Genomic DNA, 7,320 nt, shown 5'->3' with positions numbered 1-7,320 from the left:
GATACTTTTCTTAAAAGTGCTAATTTTTATTATTTTTTTTCAATAAGTTGATAATTATAATTATTTCATTTCACATTTTATGTTAATTATTATATTATACATATTAGATTATATATGCATAATGAAAATAATCAGTCACTAGTGTAACATTGACTTTTATATTTTATATTGAATATATTTATATGGAATAAATATATATTATATTATATTATATATATATATATATATATATATATATATAAATTAATAAAAAAATTCTATAGTATATTGAGATATATTTTATATCAGATGCTAGAAAATAAAAAGAATTTATGCTAAAACAAGCTATTATTAAAATATTTTTAAAAAAATATATCGGAGAAATTTGCATATTAATGTTCGGATATTTAAAAATTTGTGTTAAATTTTAGCTATCTTTTAAAAGTTAAATATTAGATTTAATAATTTCTTAATTCTAATATATGGTTTAAGTTATTTAATATATTAAAAATTATTTTTTATTAATAATCAAATCTATGTTTTATTTCTAGTATAAATTTATTATTTTTATTGTATATATTATTTTTATTTTTATTGTATTATTTATATGTATTATTGTTTTTTATCCATTCGATGATCTAATTTATTGCATAAAAATAATCATACAACTATATTAAACTCATCACTTTAGTTTAATAATTTAAATTTGTAATATGTCTCAATATTTTTATAAATTAAAATTTCAATTTTATTATTCGATTATTTTAAAACAATAAATAAATAAAGCTTTTATTGAACAGTTTGTTATGAAACAAAAAATTTCTATTTTCTAATATTTACATATTATACTTCAATATATTACAAAATCTTTTTGTTAATCTCGATATAAAATTATCAAAATTATATTTATATCCAAATCATTTTATTATTTACTATTTATCTTAAAAAAAATAATTTTTTTCATAAAATTCTATATATATTATTTTAACTTTTTCGATTTATTCCACTTTTTTTATATAAAGAAGTTCTAGTAGTGCTTGGTTTTCTTTTATATAAAACTAAAATATCCAATCATGATAAAACAAGAAAAATAGAAATGAAGAGAAAATTATCTTATTTATGTAAAACAAAACTCTAATTTTTTATCATATTCATAAGCTTTTAAGATGCAACAATTATATTGTTCGTATAGTGACGTTAGTATTATTTCTATCTAATTATTTAATTTTATGAAATTGATTGAAAATAACACGAAATAATAATAAAGGAATTAATACATATATTAATATAAAAGGAATTAAATTATAATATATATAATCTAGGATTATGTATATATTATAACACATGCAATTTGCTATTTATAATGAAAAAGACTTAAGTAAATCATTATTTAAAATTATTCTTAGTTAAATTATTATTTCTGCTAACAAAAACAGAAACGAAAGCGTAAACTAACCAGTTTGTTCTATTAATTCTTTTTAAATGCTAAAAACCTAGAATTAACGAGTTTTTAAATTAAATTAATTCAAATGATCGATAAATTTCCATAGAAAATATTAAATAGAAAAATAAGATGCTCATTAAACAAGAATCATCTTACGAATTTAGTAGTGTAATTTTTAAAAACAACAATTGTTTTTATTATCGAGCAATGGACTGATGGATCGTGGGAAGTGTAGAAGACAAAGAAGAACGATCGCGGTTGGAGAGGGAAAAGCTAGAGGAAGAATGGGGATGAATTCGAGTAAGGGTCGCAGCGCTGTAGCGGCCAAGTTGGGAAACACGGATGGGGTTGGCTCGCAAGCTCTTTTAGTCGCGGACAAGCCGCCATGCGAGGATAACATCGGATGTGTAATATCGTGATAGAAGTTTGTTCAACGTTACAACACGTCTGTTACTAATATACGATTATCTGTAAGAATATCTGTGATTAAATTTAGAATGATCTTTGTGTGAAAAATTTTTTTTACGTATTTTCGTCAATAATTGTTTATCACCACGTGGTAAATCGAATGTCATAAAGAGCGCGGGCAGTGGATTCGTCAGATAAATTGAAACATTTCTGTTTAAACATCGTACAGGCGCTTTGCGCTTGCGAATGAGTGCGTAACTGAGCTTAGCAGCCAGCAATTAGAGTTCGTCGATGTTCTGGTTTTGTTGCGAGGCGATGTGAAGCTTTGCAATAATTCGGAACACCCGCAGCGTGTTTCTCATCTAAGAAGTTTGCTTTCCCACCAATCAATTAAGTTTTCAACTACATTTGATAACATTTATTTGCGATTAGATCGTTCCATCTGAATTAAATGAGACGATTTATTTCTAGTGACTGTTTTCGTGTTTTATGTGTTACTCCAATTGATTTTTTTCCTTCTCTTTTTTTCATTTTTTTGAATTTTAATATTATATTGATATATAATTTGAATTTTAATAATTATTATTAAAATTCTCTAAAATTTTTATTAAAATTCTCTAAAATTATTTCTCTAAAATTTCTCTAAATTTATATCAAATCAGAATATAAATTAGAATATGTGAATTTTTATTATAAGCTGATGACATTAAATATTTCATTTATTTTTATTTTTTCCCTCTTTTATAAAAATATATTATTGATTCTTTCTCTGACATAGTACAAAGATTGTGATAAAAAAAATGGATAAATGTTTTTTCAATTAATTTTATTACAAATTTTGATAGTATTTAAAATGATTTTAATAATTAAAACAATATATACTTTGTTTTATATTTTGAAAATTTTTTATAAAAAATGTACTAAATTTTATTATTAATGATCATATTAATGTTCTTAAATATTTTAAGGTTCATTTTAAATTTCAAGAGATGTTATCATTTACAAAAAATAATTACATTATCATATTTTTTTAATATTCTCTCGTTTAAAATTTATATATTTCATTTAAAGGAAAATTTAAAGAAAATTTAAAAAAAATAAAAATTTAAAGAAAAATAATTATACAAAACACATCAAATTATTCATAAAATTTATTGCTTTCTCTTTAATCATAAAAATGTAAAAATATGTTGCTTTCGCGTTTAGGAAAATTGAAATATATATTATATTGTAACAAAATTATAAATATTTCAGAATTCGGCAAATGATATAAAATAATTTCATAGATGTTTAGATAAACAAAGAAATTGTAAATTTGCTTTGTTTTCTTTAATTATAATATCTACAAGAATAAATAGCTATATAAATAGATATTATTCCTATTATATCTATAAAGATCATATAAAAAACGATTTGAGATAATAAAAATGCAAAAAATTAAAAGAAATTAATTGGATTATTTTAGATTTTAGATACATAACAAATATAACAACAATCAATTTCAAAAGAAAATCTATATTTTGAAATTTTATTCAGTCAAAAAGAGATTGATACAATTTCAAAATAAGAAAATAAAACAAATATTCTATTCTAAATGTAACAAGAAAGTGATCTATATTTTATATTTTTTCTTAAATTCATCAAAGAATTACAATTGTTTTACAATTTTTTAATTATTGAAAAATATTTGTGTTTTTAACTATTTTAATTATTGCAAAATATATTTGATTTATCATTTCCTAATTTAAAATCAAATTTAAAATAAAATTATTTTATCAATTTATTACAGTATATATTACATATACCTTAAAGAATTATTTTTTTCAAAATACATATCATTACATAATCTATAAACTATAATCTATTAAAATCTACAAATTATTAAAATTATTATAACAAGAAAAAATTATATATAAAAAATTATGTATAAAAAATTTTTATTTTAATATGTTTTCTTTGAAATGTAATTATTTTTATAATTAAAATAAAAATTACGCAATTTTTTTTTGGTTTATTAAACAAACAATTGTTTCTCAATGCTGTCTTCATTATATATGTATATAATTGCAATATTTTGACTAAATATCATGATATTAATTATTCAATATATATATATATATATATATATATATATATATATATATATATATATTTATATATTTTTATTTATTAAAAGAAATTTATTTCTATTTATTAAAATATTAATCATAAAATATTTTTATATTTGAACTTTCAATCTGAAAATCAAAAATTAAAAAAGAAATATTTTTAAAAAAAACTATATTTTTAAGAATATTATTTCAATTAATAAGATCTTTAATTTTAAATACAAAACACAAAATGATACAAGAATCTTATTTAATGTAAATTGTCATTTACAAATGTAAGTTTAATGTAATGTTATTTAAAATAAATTAAAATTAATGTGAAGAATAAGCTAAAAAAAAAGAACAATTGATAAGCATTAAAAATAAATATCAAATCATATATCTATATGTTTATTTATTAATAAAAATAAAAATGAAAAGATGAGAAATAATAAAACAATTAACATATATTTATTTAATATATGAATTTTCAATGATTTAGAAAAATTGAGTAAAAGATAGAATTTCTATGGAGAAAATCTCTCAGAAATTCGTTGGAAAATGAAGCAGTTACATGGCACGACAGACCAATCTCTTGTAACGCCGTTCCCTTTTTGAGCTTGTCAGATTAGATGGGATCATGTGATGCACAGTGCAACACGGTGACGTACTTTTCACGGTGAGAGTGAATGGATTCTGCATCCTTTGCGATCAGTTAATAACTGTACGTGCTTTTCACGTGAGTTTGTGCAACGTACCGTCTGTTCGATTAAGTGTAAAGTGAAAGATACGGCTTTACGGCTATTTCGATTTAATGCAGTGCAACGATAAAGTGGTCAGAGTTATAGTGTCATCCAGAATAATTTCAAAAATTATTTTTACTTCCGCAAAACTTTACATTTTTATATCTTTTAATTGAATTCTTTCAGATATTTTTTCTTTTTTCCAATTAAAAATTAAAATAATTTTTGTTATTTGAGTTAGTTATTAATTTATATGAGAAATATTAATATTTTATTTTATTTAATGTGAATTTGTTATGAAAGTGATGAAAGTGATAAAACTTAAATATTGCATAAATAATTAATATATTTTTAAAATATCAGTTCGCATAAAAGAAGTGAATTCGAAAATATTAGTATCTAATAAAGCATTTATTTTTAATATTGCATAAAAAGTCATTTTTCATTTTTAATTTTTCATTAATTTTGCAACATAAAAGCGTTCTGTTGTGCATTAATTTTAATATTAAGAAATGAATATTGATAAATAAAACTATACATGAATTTTGCAATAATTTTTTAGCAATAATCTTCTTTTTCTAAAATTTAAAACGTCTAAAACGAAAAATATGATTGATATTTCTTATTAATTTTTTTTATTGTTAATTTCATAAAGTCTTCGACATTTATTTTTTATTAACTTCATATTTTCATTATTGATAATTACAGTTCACGATACAAAATTTCATTTAAAATGATATATAAAATGTTTATTTAAAAATAATGCGAATATTAAAATTTTAATATATTTTTTTAAATATTTAAACAATATTTAAACAATAAAATGAATAGAAATAATGAAATGAAGTTATAATTATTACATTTATAGAATTTCATAATTTTTATAATTAAATTTTTTGTCACTGAGAGAACAAATAATTATAAATATGTATTGTATATTTTTTTCTCGTAAAGAATTATATCTGATATCATTTTCTTTATAAACGTATTTTACATCAATTATAAATTATTATTATGATTTCCATGATAGATAAGTAACATCAATATCATATATTTTAAAAAATTTATTATGAATTTAAGTAAGACTTTTAAAATATAAAATAATTATTTATATAAATATGATTTTAAGAAATTATTCATATTTTATAAATATTTTATTTTTATACTAATTTTTATACTTAAAATAAAAATCTAAAATCATAGCAAAATTGTTGTTATAGATAAAAAATTAAAGAAATATTAATGGAAATTATTGAAAAAAAATTGTATATAACGAAATATATATAAATAATATATGAAAATCTATAGATTTAAATAGATAATAAACTATATTTTTTTTAATATTTATTATAAATAAAATATTAAACATAATTTTCATTTCATTATTATATTTAAATCCTTTGTTATATAAACAGTAATATATTGTGAAAAATGTTATTATACTTATATTATTAATTAACAATCTCGCTTTATTATTTAAAGTTTTAATATGATTTCACATATATCTACATTCATTAAATATATATTTATATATTATATATTATATATTATATTATATTATACTATATATTATATAAAATATATATTTTATATAATATATTATATTTAATATAATATATATTATTATTATATATACATATTATAATTATATTATTATATATTATATATTAATATATAATATATATTATTTATACTATTTATATAAAATAATATATATAATATATAAAATAAAAATTTATAATAGTATAATACAATGAAATATATAAATTTTTTTTTCTTTTTTGTGAAAAATTATTAATCCATTATAAATCATTTTTACAAAAAATATTTTAAAGAAATTTTTATTCCATTTTTTTAAAAGATAAAATTTTATATATCAAATACAAAAAGAATTTCTAGAATGTTTTTTTTTCGAAAATATCATTTATAACTATCTTATTGTTAAAAATATAATAATCTCTTGTTTTTATCGTGCAATCTTTTTAAAAATAAGGAAAATACACTTTTCTTATATCCAAACTGTTGCTTGCAGTCGTAACTAACGATACAACTTCCGTGTCCATCTTTCTGATGTATAAAACGTTCCTGAAAAGAAACAAAGCCAATATACGTGTAACTAAGAAGACCAGTTTCTAGATTGTCGGGACATTAACAGTTTTCCTTTTCAATAAAATTTCTATCTAATGTAATAGATATTATTCCTCGACGATTCAGAGAAGTTTTTTATTATTCTAAATATCTCGATATTTATAAATATTTCTAATAAAATTTAAATGATATACTTTAAATGATATATTTGATAATTATTTTATTTAGAATTATGAAATTAATTAATTTATTAATAAAAAAGTGAACTTATTTACTTACATACTCAATTTATTCATACAAAATCATAGATCTAATTATGATTTGAATAAATTTATTAATATTACAATATATAAAAGAGTAAAGACTAATATTTTAAATTTTTTTATTTTTTTTTATTATTATTTTCTTTGTTTGTCGTTTAAATAAAACGATATTCAAGTGCAGAAAAATATGATAATGTATATAATGTACATAATATTATATAAATTGTAATTTGTATCACAAATATTTTGTCCGTGAACAAATGAAAATCAAATCTAACTTAGTTTTCTTGTCGCGAATAATAAAAATA

At 18.6% G+C, this 7,320-nt stretch overlaps 1 protein-coding gene across 4 annotated transcripts in view; it reads left to right on the top strand.

Annotated features, from left to right (window-relative positions):
* Window positions 1-1,785: 1,785 nt before the first annotated feature.
* Window positions 1,786-7,320, top strand: part of LOC724823 (basement membrane-specific heparan sulfate proteoglycan core protein) — a 318,372-nt gene continuing 312,837 nt past the window's right edge. For 3 of the 4 annotated variants that reach the window (XM_026441754.1, XM_026441751.1, XM_026441755.1), the window contains exon 1: window positions 1,786-1,893. The gene's annotated coding sequence lies outside the window, so the exon portion shown is untranslated. Of the gene's footprint in view, window positions 1,894-4,636; window positions 4,754-7,320 lie in introns of those variants that run through there. The other variant, XM_026441753.1, reaches the window with a different exon arrangement.

Source organism: Apis mellifera, linkage group LG7 (assembly GCF_003254395.2).
Source record: "Apis mellifera strain DH4 linkage group LG7, Amel_HAv3.1, whole genome shotgun sequence".
Classification (NCBI taxonomy): domain Eukaryota; kingdom Metazoa; phylum Arthropoda; class Insecta; order Hymenoptera; family Apidae; genus Apis; species Apis mellifera.
The sequence above is the reverse complement of the archived record's forward strand: the minus strand, read 5'-3'. Positions and strand labels throughout refer to the sequence as shown.